This window comes from Hibiscus syriacus, unplaced genomic scaffold (genome assembly GCF_006381635.1).
Source record: "Hibiscus syriacus cultivar Baekdansim isolate YM2019G1 unplaced genomic scaffold, ASM638163v2 tig00004777_pilon, whole genome shotgun sequence".
NCBI classification, from domain to species: Eukaryota; Viridiplantae; Streptophyta; class Magnoliopsida; order Malvales; family Malvaceae; genus Hibiscus; species Hibiscus syriacus.
Genome location: NW_024062029.1, coordinates 480,541 through 497,524, shown reverse-complemented (window position 1 = coordinate 497,524; position 16,984 = coordinate 480,541). Strand labels below are relative to the sequence as shown.

The following is a 16,984-nucleotide window of genomic DNA, read 5'->3' as shown; positions in this document are numbered from 1 at the left end:
TGATTTTTTGCCGATGAACAGGGGCATTTTTCGGGATCTATTTTTATAGATCTAGCCCCCGAGGCTTCTTTTCTTGAAAAAATACTTTGATTTTCGGAATGGGTGTGAAAAAGGGGTAATCTCACTCTTGGTCCCCTCGTTTATAAAGGATTTAATTTCCACCCTGAAATCCCAATTCATCCTCAAAGTGCTCCAAAATTTGTCATTCGATTTTCTATTTTCACATTCTAGTCCTTTTTCTAGATTTGAATTTCAATTTTCTTCTTATTTTATTTAATATTACATTATAGTATATATTTGATATTACTCCTGTATATTATTATTATTTATTTCCTTTTGTTGTTATGTATATACATGTATCATTATTATTTTATTATTTACTTATTTTATTTATATGTTATATTATATATATTACGTTATTTCTTAATATTTTTCTTAATATATTTTTTAGTTTACAAGCTAATATGTATGTATTTCCTTTTTTACCTTTTTTCCCTTCGTTTTGTTTATTTATTTTATTTTTATTTTCTTTATTCATTGATTCATTTTTCCTATTTTATTTATTTATTTACCTTATTCCATTGTCTTTATTTTTTTATATATTCCTTTTATTTTCATAATCTCCATATCAACTGTGTTGTTTACTTTTCGTCCATATTTGTTAGTATTTATTTATTTTTTTGTTTATCTCTTATTTATTTTATTTTCTTTATTTTCAATTTATCTTCATCGTTTTTGTTTTTCTAACACTTTTATTGATTATTTAAGGGTTTGTTTTTCAAACCTTAGAGGTGAGTAATTTGGATCGTCATTTTATCTTTTAATTTAACTTACAATTTTCTTAATCAAAGACAACTGGAAATTACGTAGTACCGAAAGGGCAATTCAAGGGTGCTAACCCTTCCTTGACTGTAACCGACTCCCGAATTCAACACATCTTTGGTAAGACGTAGATCAGGTAAGAAATAGGGTGTCCGATCAACCCATTTGCTTTAAAATAAATGATCGGTGGCGACTCCTAATCCATTTTCCTAAGTCGATGCCCAATTCCGGGGCCCAACCGAAAGACGGTTGCGACACTTCTTACACGCGAAAGCTTCTTCGGTTTTGAGATCGAAACATTGATGTGTGATTCCGAACTCAACTCTCCCCAACTCTTTTCCAGTCGTGTATCGGTCGAAGATATTATCTTCCGACAGATTCTTCAAAACACTACTATTGCTCCCTCATTGGCTCACCGATTTACATGACTCGCTGCGATCAAAACGTGCATGTTTGGATTTTTCTTTGCTGCTATTTCTGTCGTAATATTTCTTCGAAATCGAACCCTGTAGTTTTGATTGAGCTGATATGCAACTTCCCATGAGATGACAACGATTGAGTTAGCCTGGGGATTCAGATCATAAACATCCCATGGGAAGAAAGAAAGAGGAAATTGTGTTTGGATAGGAAGAAAATAAAAAACCCTAGCAAAGAAAATAGAATGAGAATATTTGATTATTAGAAAATTGAAGGACTTTGGGTAGATCTGTCCCTCCATTTTCTTAGGACAGTTTAAATTCCTTCACATTAAAGCCATTGGTTTATTACGACAGCCACTCAATTTTAGGGGTTTCTTTTATCTTTCTTTTCAGATATATTCCTTTATTATAATTAATGGAAAATTCTAGTTTAATCCTTATTTTATAGAACTGAGTATTTTTTTTATCTGAAAACATGTAATTTATTTCTAAAAGATTCTAATCTTGCACGAATCAACTTACCTTGGTAGTTAAATGAATTGTTGTTATTCCTAGAAGTTATGGATTTGAGCATCAGCGATTATAATGGTGATTGGGCATTCATTATCAAATAGTTGAAAATATTTAAAACAAATATTATTTTATATCGGAATAGCCCTCACTATTTATTTGAATGTAGGGGTTAAATCTCTAAAGAATGTCACCTTCTCGACCCCATGTACTTTAGGAATTCAATCCTCAATATCAAGAAAAAATTGTGTTTATTATCGACATGGGAGGCATGGCTCTTCTCCCTACTCTTAAGGCTACGCTTCAAATCTTTGGACATAACGACTCCACAATTGGAAAAGAAAGAGGGAACTCCATTAAGCTGAGGTTCCAGTCTTAGAAGAGTACACTCTTAAACAGAGGAGCACGTGTTGACTGACACCTTATTATAATCGACTAACTAATCTCATGATTAATTAAATCTAAAATTTGATATCACTAAACGTAACACCTTAAACTTAACCCGCTATATACAGTGAGCCTAAGATGCTATATTGGGCCTGTCATAACCATTTTTTTTGTAAAACAATTAAATATTATTTTAAAAAACGATTATGACTTTTATTTTGAAAAATTGAGTATTTTGGATTAATTTGGATTAAATTGAATAGAGTCGCCATCGACCTTTGGGTTAGGTAGGTCGAATACCTAAAAACGTCTTTTAAAACAATTTTAAGAAAAATCATTTTTTAAGACAAGATTCGGTCTGCGTTACCAAAGATTCATTTAAATGGATTCGAGAGTCGGTTACGTGCGGGGAAGGGTAAACACCCCCACAACGCCCAAAAATTGGTACTGTGTCGCTTACACATCGTTGAAAATGGTGGAAATTATAAATCAAATATAAAGTTAAAATATGATCTATTTATCGAACGTTGATTAATTTGCTTCGAATTAAATAATTAGAGAAAATTCTTTAACTCGAAAAGAAATCTCGAAATTAGCAATCCTCCATCGGGAAAGCTAACTCGACTATTTCTCATCTATAAAGAATATTTCCCTCTTGATAAAATGTGAATCGAATATAAATAAAATTGATGTTTGCATACAACAAAATAAATTGATTAACTAAAACATGAATCGAAAATAAAATGGAAGAAAATTTGAAGTTTATATTTACATAAAGTAAAATAAATTACTATTTAAAATAACACACATTGCATCATTTGCACAAATTAACAAATATACTCAACTTATTTTAAGTTACTATGTCGTTAAAATGCCGTATCGGATCGTACCACTTCGACCAAGTGATACTTTCCACGCTCATTCTACGCATACGTGTTCTTAAAAGTATTCCAATAATATTAACAAATAAATAAAACCAAGGAAATAAGCACGATTAAAAAAACAAAATAAAACATGTACAATAACTAGAGCCAATAATATATGTTCACAAATAACTACATTATATAAAATATTCATACATAAAGGACTAAAATAAAACTAAGATGAAATTACAAATCCAAATATAAATATAAATCAAATAAACACATAGGATAATTTCGGGGACTAAAATGATAAAACATGAACTTACATGGCTAAAATAGTAATACAGAAAGTTAAAGGACTAAAATAGCATAAACATGAATTTAGGACTAAACTGAAACAAATAGAAACTTAGGGACTACAACAATAATTACAAACAAATCAGAGCCCAAGTAGCAAATGTTAAATAATACAAATATTGAAATGGAAATAACCCAAAAATTATGATAAAGGATTAAAATGAAATAAAAGTAAACATACATGCTACATTCCATATTTAACACAAAATAACCAACAGTGACCAAAATAAAAATTCATAAATTCTGTAGCCAAATTTGAACATCAAAGAAAATACACAAAACACGAGATTGGTAACTTAAATGCAATAATATAAAACATGGTGACCAAATTCGGATAATAACCATTGTAGCCTAATATACAATAATAGGACCAAATTGAAATATACATAAATTAAAGGGTCAAATTCGAACATCAACAAAAACATACACCACATAAAATTACTGACTAAAATGAAAACTTTAAAGAAAACTGTGCTCAAAATAACATATAAACATACACATATTTAATATAAAGGCTAGAAATAAAACCCAATGAAAACAAACATGATGCCTGAATCAGAATTAAACCAAATATCCAACATTGACTAAAATAAAGACTTTACAAATGTCATGGCCAAATTAGAATAACACAGAGATTATAAAATACATGGAATCAGTGATCAAATTGAACTATTTGAAAATATTGAAGACAAAATCAAATATAGACAAAAATGATATAAAACGTGGATAGTGACCAATATATAACAGTGAAAAAATAAAAACTCAAAGTCAAATAAAATGAAACTTCATTCAATGGCTAAATCGTGAGATTACAAAGCTTAAGGATCTACAGAGTAGTTTACCCATATCACGAAAACACGGAATTCCCCTCCCCCCGTTAAACGTCGCCGTTTCGGTTTGGAAATATAAGCCCAAAACCGGCTTATTTCCTTCCCCATTTCCTCATTTCTTCATTCCAACCAAAAACCAGAGAGAGAGAGTTGGAGAGAACTCTCCCAACTCTCTCATCGGATAGGGTGCCAACCGCTGCCGCCGGCGGAGTCCACGGCGACGCACGGTGGCCGGAGGGAGCAACCTATCTCAAAAAATCCCCTCGTTCTCCTCAACCCAAATCCCCAACCATCTTAGTCTAAAACCCACTCTAGGCCCCCAGATCTACAAGTTTACCTTTCGAAGTAATAAGACACCGACGACCTTTGGTGTTCTCGATGGCTTCCTCCGACCGAGGTAAGGGTTCTCTCTTTCTCTCCTTTGGCTATGTAACTCTTGGCTTTTTCTTTTTTCTTATCTTCTCTTCTTCTGGAAACCCGAATGAATCCCCTCCCTCTGTTTTTTTTTTTTTTTTTACAATCCGAATGCTCTCTCCCTCCTTCATTGTATGTATCCCCTCTTTTTGTTGTGGTTGCTGAATGATGATGTCTAGAACTTAGGGGAATTATGGGTTGATTTGGTAGCTGGTGAAATCCTGAACTTTCGGGATTTAATTTGTTTTTAAATGGGTTCACTGTTGATGATATATATATTTTTTGATTGGTTTTGCTGTTCTTCACTGTTAATAGATTGATGGAGGGACCTTCGGTCACTGTGGATGCAGGCAGCCGGCGTCAGAGGCTGTCGGCGAGGGGACGCTCGGCTGAGAAGCTGGAACGTCAAGCGGCGGCTGGAGCTATTTTAGGGTTTCAAACCCTAAGCTCTGCGTGATCTGGACCGTTGGATGGGTCCAGATCCAACGGCCAGAAATGAGGCGGCTGGAACATTTAGGGTTTGAAACCCTAATCTGTTTTAGGGTTTGAAACCCTAATCTGATGGGTTGGGTTGTCTGGGTCAACAGTGGGCTTGCATTATATTGGGCTTTGGCCTGCAAAAATTGTAATATGTAATTAATAAACATAATAATAATAAATAATAATAATAATAATAAAATAACGATAAAAAAACCCGGACAAAAACGGGTGTCTACAGCTGCCCCTCTTTGCACATTCTTGTGTTAACAAGAATAGGGCAAAGATGATAAGACAACACGTTTTTGTCTGGTTCTCTTCCATTTATACATAGAAATTGGATAATATTGGTTGTTGGGGACGACACTGCTCATACATGATGAAGAGTTTGGGTCGTCTAAAGGTGACACGGCTCCTACGTGATGAAGAGTTCTTGGCCATCTAAAGGTGATAACACGGTTCCTACGTGACGAGGACGGCTGGTTATCTATGGTTGACACGGCTCCTACGTGATGAGGAGATCTGGTCTGGGGATGACACGGCTCATACGTGATGAAGAGTTCTGGCCATCTAAAGGTGATAACATGGTTCCTACGTGATGAGGACGGCTGGTTATCTATGGTTGACACGGCTCCTACGTGATGAAGAGATCTGGTCGGGGAATGACACGGCTCATACGTGATGAAGAGTTCTGGCCATCTAAAGGTGATAACACGGTTCCTACGTGACGAGGACGGCTGGTTATCTCTAGGATAATGGTTTCAAAGGAGACCAACTCAAAGATGTGTTTCAATAGAAACAAACTCAAAGATTGGATTTTGATAAAAATTATCTCAAGGGAGACGAAATTCGTTTCAAGAGAAACGATCTCAAAGATATTTGCTTTATTTCAAGTGAAATAAACTCAAAGATAAGTTTTTCCAAAGCAACTGTCTCGAAAGAGACAAAATTCGTTTCAAAGGAAACAACCCAAAGACGGCGTTTAAAGGGAATTGTCTCAACCGAGACAAAATTTGTTTTTTAAGGGAAACGTTCTCAAAGATCGGTGTTTCATGAGAAATTGACTCAAATGAGACAAAATTCATTTCAAGAGAAACGATCTCAAAGATGTTTATTTTGTTTCAAGGGAAACAGATTCAAAGATGGTAAATTTTGTTTCCAAAGAAATAAACTCAAAGATTTTTCTCAAAGACTGTCTCGAGAGACACAAAATTTTGTTTCCAAAGAAAGAGATTCAATGATTTTTTTTTTTTGAAAAGACATTGTCATAAGAGACAAAACTTTGTTTTTCAGAAAATTGTATCTTAGTGAGACAAAATTTTGTTTCCAAAGAAACAGACTCAGATTTTTCTTCAAAAGAAACTGTTTTAAGGGATAAAACATTGTTTCCAGAGAAACAAACTCAAAGATGATCTTGTTTTAAGAGAAAATGTTTCAAGAGAAAATGTTTCAAGTGAAACGACTCAAAAATGGTTTTATTTCAATTGAAACAAACTCAAATATTTGGTATTTCTAGAGAAACTGCCTCAAGAGATACAAAATTCATTTTAAGAGAAACAGATTCAAAGATTTTTTTCAAAAGAAATTATCTTAAGAGATAAAATTTTGTTTCAAAAGAAACATACTCAAAGATGCATCACATCTTAAGTGAGACCAAATTTGTTTCAAATGAAACAATCTCAAAAGTTAGTTTTTCATTAGAAACTGTCTCAAGAGAGACAACATTTGTTTTTAAAGAAATAGACTCAAAGATGATTTTGTTAAGAGAAACAAACTTAAAGATTTTCAAAATGAACATATTAAAAGATTTACTTCAAGAGAAACTGTCTCAAGAGATACAAAATTCATTTTAAGAGAAACAGATTCAAAGATTTTTTTTTTTCAAAAGAAATTATCTTAAGAGAGACAAAATTTTGCTTCCAAAGAAACAAACACAAAGATTTTTTTCACCAAAATTGTCTCAAGAGAGACAAAACTTTGTTTCAGACTCAAAGATTTTTCATGAAATTGTCTCAAGAGACAAAATTTTGTTTCAAAATAAGTAGACTCAAAGATATTTTTCAAAAGAAACAACTAAAAGATTTTTATTCAAAAGGGGCAAACTCAAAGATTTTTTCAAGATGAACAAACTCAAAGATTTTTTTCAAGAGAAACAAACTCAAAGATTTTTTTCAAGAGAAACAAACTCAAAGATTTTTTTCTCAAAAGAAATTGTCTTTAAGAGATAAAAAATCGTTTTAAAAGATTCAAATATTGTCGATTTTGTTTAAATGGAAATAATCTCAAAGGTGTTTTCAAAAGTGCTTATTTTGTTTCAAATGAAACAATTTCATGATTTGTTAAAAGGGGAAATTGTCTTGTGCGAGACAAATCAGCTTTGAAAATCTCAAGTGATATTAATTTTGCTTTAAGTACAACAACTTTGAAATTTGTATTATGAGAGAAAATGATGTCTCAAGCGAGACGAAATTTGCTTTAAGATATAGTCTCAAATGAGACAAAATTTATTTTTAGAGAAATTGTCTCAAGCAAGACAAAGTTTATTTTTGAGAAAACGATCTCAAGTGAGATCAACTTTGTTTAATGTGTAACAAATTTGAAATTTGGATTTAAAAGGGAAAAGGTCTTAAGCGAAACGAAATTTGTTTTGAAAGAAACAACAATCTAAGGTGAGATTAATTTTGTTTTTAGTGAATCAAATTCAAAATTTGTATCTCAAAGGAAAAATGTCTCAAGCGAGACGAAGTTTGTTTCAAGAGAATTTGTCTCAAGCGAGACAAAATTTGTTTTTAGAAAGCTGTTTCAAGCGAGACAAAATTTGCTTTGAAAGAAATTGTCTCAAACGAGACGAAAATTTGTTTTAAAATTCTCAAAATTTTGTGGGAAAATATCTCAAGTGAGACAAAAATTTTGTTTCAAGAAAAACACCCTCAAAGGCGATAAAAAGTCTGTTTGTTCATGCATGTTGAGGAAATGTCTTGATTGTTGACTTCAGGAAGCCCAAATCATTGTTTCTGCAAGTTAGACATCTGGTCATTTCCGAGCTTTGATTTCCTGAGAGATCAAAATGATGCATTTTTGACTGACTATATTGGATGTTATGATGGATGTCAAGATGAAATTTATTTGATTTTTTGTCCAATTTGTCCCCACATGAGGAGAAAAATGTCTTTAATATATATGATGATAAATGTTTGATGCAAATTTTATGTATTATGTATGTATGTGTATATATGTATGTATGTATGTATGTTTTCTCGATCTGGAAGGAGAATAGTTGCGAGAGTATTCTTCACTCTATCATTGATTCAGCTTGTCTGCATTTCCACTAGGGTGTACTCTTGCAAACTTAGACCTGAGACAATTTGTTTTCCTTGCCCCATCAAATTTTGCCCTAAAATTTAGCTTCTCTTGCCCCAGCTTCGATCTTGAGCTTCAGATAGATATTTTTTGAATTCCAAGATACGATTCCAGAGAGATTATCTTGTTTGAAAATGTTTTTCTTCTTCTTTTATTCTCAAAAGTCTGAAAATATCAATAGTTTTGAAAAATGTTTAATCAAAAGTTTTGAAAACATTGCCCCTTTTTAAGTTTCACAATTGACAAATCATAGAACAAGAGTTCATTGGATATCAAAGAATTAAGTACAATTGTAATCCTTCAATAAATTATAGCTATTTGACAAGTGTCAAGATCAATGCTATCTTTGAGAAATGGTTAAGTAAGGAAGGATAAAAAAGGTCTCAAGTGGTTATTTTTGGTCAAAGGCATGATATTCTCATTTATTTGATGTTCACTGATCTGATGGAGCAGCTTCTGTACTCAGTTATTGGAAGTGTTCTCTGACTCCCAACTCTCATGTTTTCATTCATGTTGTGTGATGCCCCATCAAGGGATTTGAGCAATCGTCTCCTATGTAATAATCTTCATATTCGAGCCGCCCTTTCAGGTTTTCAACTCGAATCCTCCTTTGGCTTCAAGACGTTACTCAGAATTTTACGTCTTTAACCCCCCTTTGTTATTTTTCTCTATCATGCATTAAAGATTTTAGAAAATCTTTATAAGTAAAATATTAATCCTAATAGGCGGGATGAAATATGAGGATAGTCTCTTCCGCTTAGAAATCCATGTATGATTAGAAGGGACTTGTAAGGCACGTAATGTAGGCCATGGTTCAGAGTTATGAAAGAAAGGGATAAAAGGCCCAAACATGTGTTTTAAGGGTATTTGAACCAAGGATCAATTAACTCTGATGCCTTCAATCTTGTCTTGCTCCATTTGAATATGCTCGTATGAGTCCTTTGTCTTCTCTTGATGTTCTATGATCTTCTGGTGAACTAATTCTGGATCAATCTCATAGTTTGAAACTTGATGTGCCATTTGAGTCGAGAGACTCTTTGTATGTGCTCTTTGTCCACTTTCTCTTCTTTTTTTTCTTTTCACTTTGTTTCTTTCTCTTTACTTTAATATGATCTTCGCACTATGTATTTGGTTCACCTTTTGGTATCTTATCTGGATCAATGATCTTCACTCATACGAGCAGATTTCCTCCAACTTGCCCCCCAATATGGAGGGTGATCCTTGATTAGGGTTGAATCAGAAGAAAATATCATTCAGGCTCAAATGGGGACACAAGGGATATATTTTCTCCTTTTGTGAAGGGATAAAGAAAGAAAGCCGTTCATCATCTCATACACAGAAGTCCTTGCAGAAGAGGTATCCCCAGGGGATAAAGTTTCAAGATTAATTTTTATTTAAATGAAAACAGTAATTAATGCATGATAGAATTATTTTGAATGAATTCTATTTTTTTCTCTTCGCTTCTTGCTCTCAACATGTCTCAATTGCTCATGCTCGTCTTCAGAAAATTGATGCGAGATGCCCCACACTGTGTCTTCTTTGTAGGAAGGTTTATGTTCAAGTGAACATCTTGTACTCAATGTCTGTAGGTTTTATTGGTAGAAAAATGTTGGTTTTACGTCTAAGAAGACGATTGTGACTTTATTGACTCAAAGAAAGGTATGGGTATGACTTTTGTGTCTCAAAAAATAAATGCAGTGTTTCAAGGTGGAAAGGATGTTTCAAGGCCTTAAAGAGAGGGAATGTTTCAAGGTCGAAAAGAATATTTCAAGGTCTCAAAGAGATAGAACGTCAAAATTTGGTTCCTTGGTAGTGACCAGGAATTATTTCGGGTAAAAATCGAGATTTTATTTTAGGGTTTTAGACAGGATAAAATAGGTCTAATCTTGCCATATGTCAAAAATCTATAATTCTTGAAGAATTAAAAGAATATGTAATTCATTCGATATTCGAAGAACTAAAGATTAAAATTTGTTCAATTATTTAACCTTAGAAGGTAGCATCATTTCAGTCATCAAAGATTAAAAATATTTAAGCAAATATTGAAGAAAGAACAAAAACGAGTTCAAACAAAACAATCTCTATGGATGCAAGTGGTTGATGCAATGACTTCTCCGGCTTAGTATTAGGATACCCCTGAATAAAACATATTATGGATTTTGTGCTTTAGTGTCTTGCAGTTGTCCGTGGTATGCCCCGAGCTCCCAACATGATAGCTGCATATGGCGTTAATATCATGGTCTTCAGGATATGGGGTCTCTCTTGGTTTGGATTGAACTGGAGTCACAAGGTTCCTCTCAACTAGCATTGGGAGCAATTCCTCATATGTCATTGGGATTGGATTGATGCGACGGAATGTCTTATGAGGTTTGGTCCCCAGATTAGCTAGATAAGATCCTTCAATGTTAATCTCATCTCTTTCCTATTTGTCGGAAAGACTAGTGCCTCCTATCTGGCCATTCTTGACTGCTCTTTCGATCATTTCTCCACACATGACAATGTCAGAAAAACTCTTAGTGGCAACCCCTATCATGTAGTCGATATATGGAGGCTTCAATGTATCGATGAATAGAGTGATGAACTCTCTTTCAGTCATTGGTGGATGCACTTGAGATGCGACATCCCTCCATCGTTGAGTATATTGTCGGAAACTCTCATAATTCTTCATCTTCATATTCTGAAGCATTGTTCTATCGAGGGCCATATCAATCATGTGCTTGTATTGGCCCAGAAAAGCACTAGCCAAATCCCTCCAGGAGCGGACTTGAGTATGACTCAGTTGATTATACCCCCTAGAAGCGGGTCCAATCAAACTATCTTGGAAACAGTGGATCAACATCGGATCATTGTTGGTGTATCCAGTCATCCTTTGGATAAACATCGTGAGGTGGGCATTGGGGCAACTGGTTCCCCTGTACTTTTCAAACTCGGGCATCTTGAATTTGGGCGGGAGCACCAAGTCGGGAACTAGTACTAGTTCTGTTGCATCCATCCCGTTGTGAGAGGTTTGTCCTCTCATTCCCTGAAATGTCTCTCTGCACCACTGTTTCAAATTCTCTGGGATCTCGTTCTTGGCTCTTCTCGTCGCTTGGTGACTAGGAATCCTTTTCTTGGTTGAGCTCAGCCATCTTTGCTATCATTTGGTCAACTAGGTCTTTTTGGTTTTGCAAGATACGATCCACGGTGGTCTTTTGCATCCTCCTACTCAACTTGCATCTTTTGCAAACTCTCGTTCAGCTCTTTCTTTAATTCCTCATATTTTTTGCATCCATTCTCAGTACTGTGTGAATGCAATTACACAGTTAGAAGTGCTTCCTCAAAGTTTCCAGCAAGGTATGATTAATGCATGTAAACATGCTTAAATGAATGTTATGCAAAATGCAACGATGCAAATGCAAAATGCAGAAATGTGGATCCCAACAATGAATATTTTAGAACAATTTTCACCAGAAATAAAAGTTTTCACATTACAAGACAGTCCACTTTACAGACTTGACTTCTCTTAGATGTTGAATCTGAAATGGGTCACTGCTTCATATCGGATCTTCGTCCTCAATAATGATGCCCCTCAAGCGTTTTGTAAACAGACTCTTTTAATGCCCCGGCGATGCTGAAGTCAGTGCATCACTCTTCGATGAATAACGTCGGAACGATCGTAAATAATAATCTGCTGCTGGATTAATCCCCAGACTTCAGTCTTAAATGTTGCACGATCTTCGAGCTCACTGCTTTGTCTCGGATCTTTGTATTTGGAACTGATGCCCCTAAAACATTCTGTAACCTAACTCTGTTAATGCCCCAGTGGTGCGGAAGTCAGTGTGCCGCTCCTTGATAAATAGCGATGAAATGATCGTAGATAAAAATCGACTGCTGGATCACTCATCGGATCAGTGGCTCATCATTTTATTCTCGAACGTTGCACGATCGTCTTGAGCAAGTCTCCTTCTCGTACTCTGTGCATTTCTTTTTAGCCTTCGGTGCATGTCTGTGTACGCGACTGCTTGGTTGAAAACTTTTATCTCTTCTTGTGAAAATTTTCTCTCGAATATCCCCTTGCTGATCAACATTTTCGCATTATGTTATGATGATGCAATGTAAAGAAGAATGAAAAAAACAAAAACAACAGAAAATAAATAAGTTAGTGCACACAAAGAAAATAAAAGAAATTAGTTAGTACAGGTAAGACAATCGATATAGATAAAAGTGTTATTAAAAGATGAATATAACACCTGCCCATCATGATATCTACCCGAGCATGCTTTAAATAGATAATAGTCCTACCCGTACATGTTATCTACCCAAAATGAATCTATTTTCAAGAAATTGGTCCTAACTGCATGGTATCTAGTTCGCATGCTTTATTCGGAAAAAAATATTCTACAAATTTAAAAGGTTAAGGTTTAGAATCGTTCCTCCTTCGTGTACACCTATTTTGGGTACCTACTGACGGACAAAGGTTCAGTATGATTATACCTAGGGTGATCGTTCGACGGTTCACTATATGCTTGGTTTCGGCTCTAACGGGGAAAAGGGTACTCGAATTGTCCTTGATGTCGGTGCCCCCTTGGGCTACCAGACCCTCGATCCTCACCCATTACAGGTTTCGAGCGGAACGAGTTCAATTCGAGGGGATTCACTGCCTTATACCCATACGAGGAATAAATCCCTACGAAGGTATAAGGTATGTATCCCACGAGTTATTTGCTAAAACTCATACGAAGAATAAATTCTTACGAGAGTAAAGCATTCACCCCAACTAATTTGGATCGAAGCTCGTGTCTGGAGCTTATGTTATGCACATGTATGTGATGTGTGTGTGAGGAGGAACATACCTACCTTTGACTCAAAATGAAAAAAGAAAAAACTCGACAAAAACTTGGACAGAGCTGAAAGCAAAAAGATAAAATGTTAGTATGATAATTAAAAATGAAGCAATTAAAAACTTCAATAAATGGATCATAAATTAACTAAAAACTAGAAATCCTAATTTCCACCAAGATGACAATATGTAAACGACATACAGCCTGACTCTCAAAAAAAAAGTCCCCAGCAGAGTCGCCAAGCTGTCATAACCATTTTTTTGTAAAACAATTAAATATTATTTTAAAAAACGATTATGACTTTTATTTTGAAAAATTGAGTATTTTGGATTAATTTGGATTAAATTGAATAGAGTCGCCATCGACCTTTGGGTTAGGTAGGTCGAATACCTAAAAACGTCTTTTAAAACAATTTTAAGAAAAATCATTTTTTAAGACAAGATTCGGTCTGCGTTACCAAAGATTCATTTAAATGGATTCGGGAGTCGGTTACGTGCGGGGAAGGGTAAACACCCCCACAACGCCCAAAAAATTGGTACTGTGTCGCTTACACATCGTTGAAAATGGTGGAAATTATAAATCAAATATAAAGTTAAAATATGATCTATTTATCGAACGTTGATTAATTTGCTTCGAATTAAATAATTAGAGAAAATTCTTTAACTCGAAAAGAAATCTCGAAATTAGCAATCCTCCATCGGGAAAGCTAACTCGACTATTTCTCATCTATAAAGAATATTTCCCTCTTGATAAAATGTGAATCGAATATAAATAAAATTGACGTTTGCATACAACAAAATAAATTGATTAACTAAAACATGAATCGAAAATAAAATGGAAGAAAATTTGAAGTTTATATTTACATAAAGTAAAATAAATTACTATTTAAAATAACACACATTGCATCATTTGCACAAATTAACAAAATATACTCAACTTATTTTAAGTTACTATGTCGTTAAAATGCCGTATCGGATCGTACCACTTCGACCAAGTGATACTTTCCACGCTCATTCTACGCATACGTGTTCTTAAAAGTATTCCAATAATATTAACAAATAAATAAAACCAAGGAAATAAGCACGATTAAAAAAACAAAATAAAACATGTACAATAACTAGAGCCAATAATATATGTTCACAAATAACTACATTATATAAAATATTCATACATAAAGGACTAAAATAAAACTAAGATGAAATTACAAATCCAAATATAAATATAAATCAAATAAACACATAGGATAATTTCGGGGACTAAAATGATAAAACATGAACTTACATGGCTAAAATAGTAATACATAAAGTTAAAGGACTAAAATAGCATAAACATGAATTTAGGACTAAACTGAAACAAATAGAAACTTAGGGACTACAACAATAATTACAAACAAATCAGAGCCCAAGTAGCAAATGTTAAATAATACAAATATTGAAATGGAAATAACCCAAAAATTATGATAAAGGATTAAAATGAAATAAAAGTAAACATACATGCTACATTCCATATTTAACACAAAATAACCAACAGTGACCAAAATAAAAATTCATAAATTCTGTAGCCAAATTTGAACATCAAAGAAAATACACAAAACACGAGATTGGTGACTTAAATGCAATAATATAAAACATGGTGACCAAATTCGGATAATAACCATTGTAGCCTAATATACAATAATAGGACCAAATTGAAATATACATAAATTAAAGGGTCAAATTCGAACATCAACAAAAACATACACCACATAAAATTACTGACTAAAATGAAAACTTTAAAGAAAACTGTGCTCAAAATAACATATAAACATACACATATTTAATATAAAGGCTAGAAATAAAACCCAATGAAAACAAACATGATGCCCGAATCAGAATTAAACCAAATATCCAACATTGACTAAAATAAAGACTTTACAAATGTCATGGCCAAATTAGAATAACACAGAGATTATAAAATACATGGAATCAGTGATCAAATTGAACTATTTGAAAATATTGAAGACAAAATCAAATATAGACAAAAATGATATAAAACGTGGATAGTGACCAATATATAACAGTGAAAAAATAAAAAACTCAAAGTCAAATAAAATGAAACTTCATTCAATGGCTAAATCGTGAGATTACAAAGCTTAAGGACCTACAGAGTAGTTTACCCATATCACGAAAACACGGAATTCCCCTCCCCCCGTTAAACGTCGCCGTTTCGGTTTGGAAATATAAGCCCAAAACCGGCTTATTTCCTTCCCCATTTCCTCATTTCTTCATTCCAACCAAAAACCAGAGAGAGAGAGTTGGAGAGAACTCTCCCAACTCTCTCATCGGAGAGGGTGCCAACCGCTGCCGCCGGCGGAGTCCACGGCGACGCACGGTGGCCGGAGGGAGCAACCTATCTCAAAAAATCCCCCTCGTTCTCCTCAACCCAAATCCCCAACCATCTTAGTCTAAAACCCACTCTAGGCCCCCAGATCTACAAGTTTACCTTTCGAAGTAATAAGACACCGACGACCTTTGGTGTTCTCGATGGCTTCCTCCGACCGAGGTAAGGGTTCTCTTTCTCTCCTTTGGCTATGTACTCTTGGCTTTTTCTTTTTTCTTATCTTCTCTTCTTCTGGAAACCCGAATGAATCCCCTCCCTCTGTTTTTTTTTTTTTTTTTTACAATCCGAATGCTCTCTCCCTCCTTCATTGCATGTATCCCCTCTTTTTGTTGTGGTTGCTGAATGATGATGTCTAGAACTTAGGGGAATTATGGGTTGATTTGGTAGCTGGTGAAATCCTGAACTTTCGGGATTTAATTTGTTTTTAAATGGGTTCACTGTTGATGATATATATATTTTTTGATTGGTTTTGCTGTTCTTCACTGTTAATAGATTGATGGAGGGACCTTCGGTCACTGTGGATGCAGGCAGCCGGCGTCAGAGGCTGTCGGCGAGGGGACGCTCGGCTGAGAAGCTGGAACGTCAAGCGGGGGCTGGAGCTATTTTAGGGTTTCAAACCCTAAGCTCTGCGTGATCTGGACCGTTGGATGGGTCCAGATCCAACGGCCAGAAATGAGGCGGCTGGAACATTTAGGGTTTGAAACCCTAATCTGTTTTAGGGTTTGAAACCCTAATCTGATGGGTTGGGTTGTCTGGGTCAACAGTGGGCTTGCATTATATTGGGCTTTGGCCTGCAAAAATTGTAATATGTAATTAATAAACATAATAATAATAAATAATAATAATAATAATAAAATAACGATAAAAAAACCCGGACAAAAACGGGTGTCTACAGGGCCACCAAAACGAAGTCCAAAATTAAAACCTTTAAATGTTTGGACCAAGTGAAACTAATACTCTCAAAATATCCATACTAAATAAAATCAATGTATGAGTAAAAACGTTTATACAGGATCAAAGCTTCAAAAGTATATTATAATGTAATAGCTTAAATATATCATTACCTTTTAAATTATGTACTTTATCAGAGTTGTCCAAAAAAAAATTCGAGACGTTTTCCTTCATGAAATTTAAATCGTTATCTCATTTTATCCAAACCGTTAATCCATTAAAAACACAAGGGTAAATTACGTATTAACCGTTAATCCATTAAAAACACAAGAGTAAATGATTTGATTTGGATGGATAAAAAATTGAAGGCACATTACCACGAATCAAATCGAACGGCTGCAGCAGCAGCACAGATATGAAGGAATCGTCTACCACAATAAACATGGAAAGAGAGA

The 16,984-nt window shown here is 34.4% G+C and overlaps 1 pseudogene; it reads right to left on the bottom strand.

The window, feature by feature from the left end:
- LOC120197080 overlaps positions 1 to 16,984 on the bottom strand; it is a 46,746-nt pseudogene that overhangs the window by 25,919 nt on the left and 3,843 nt on the right.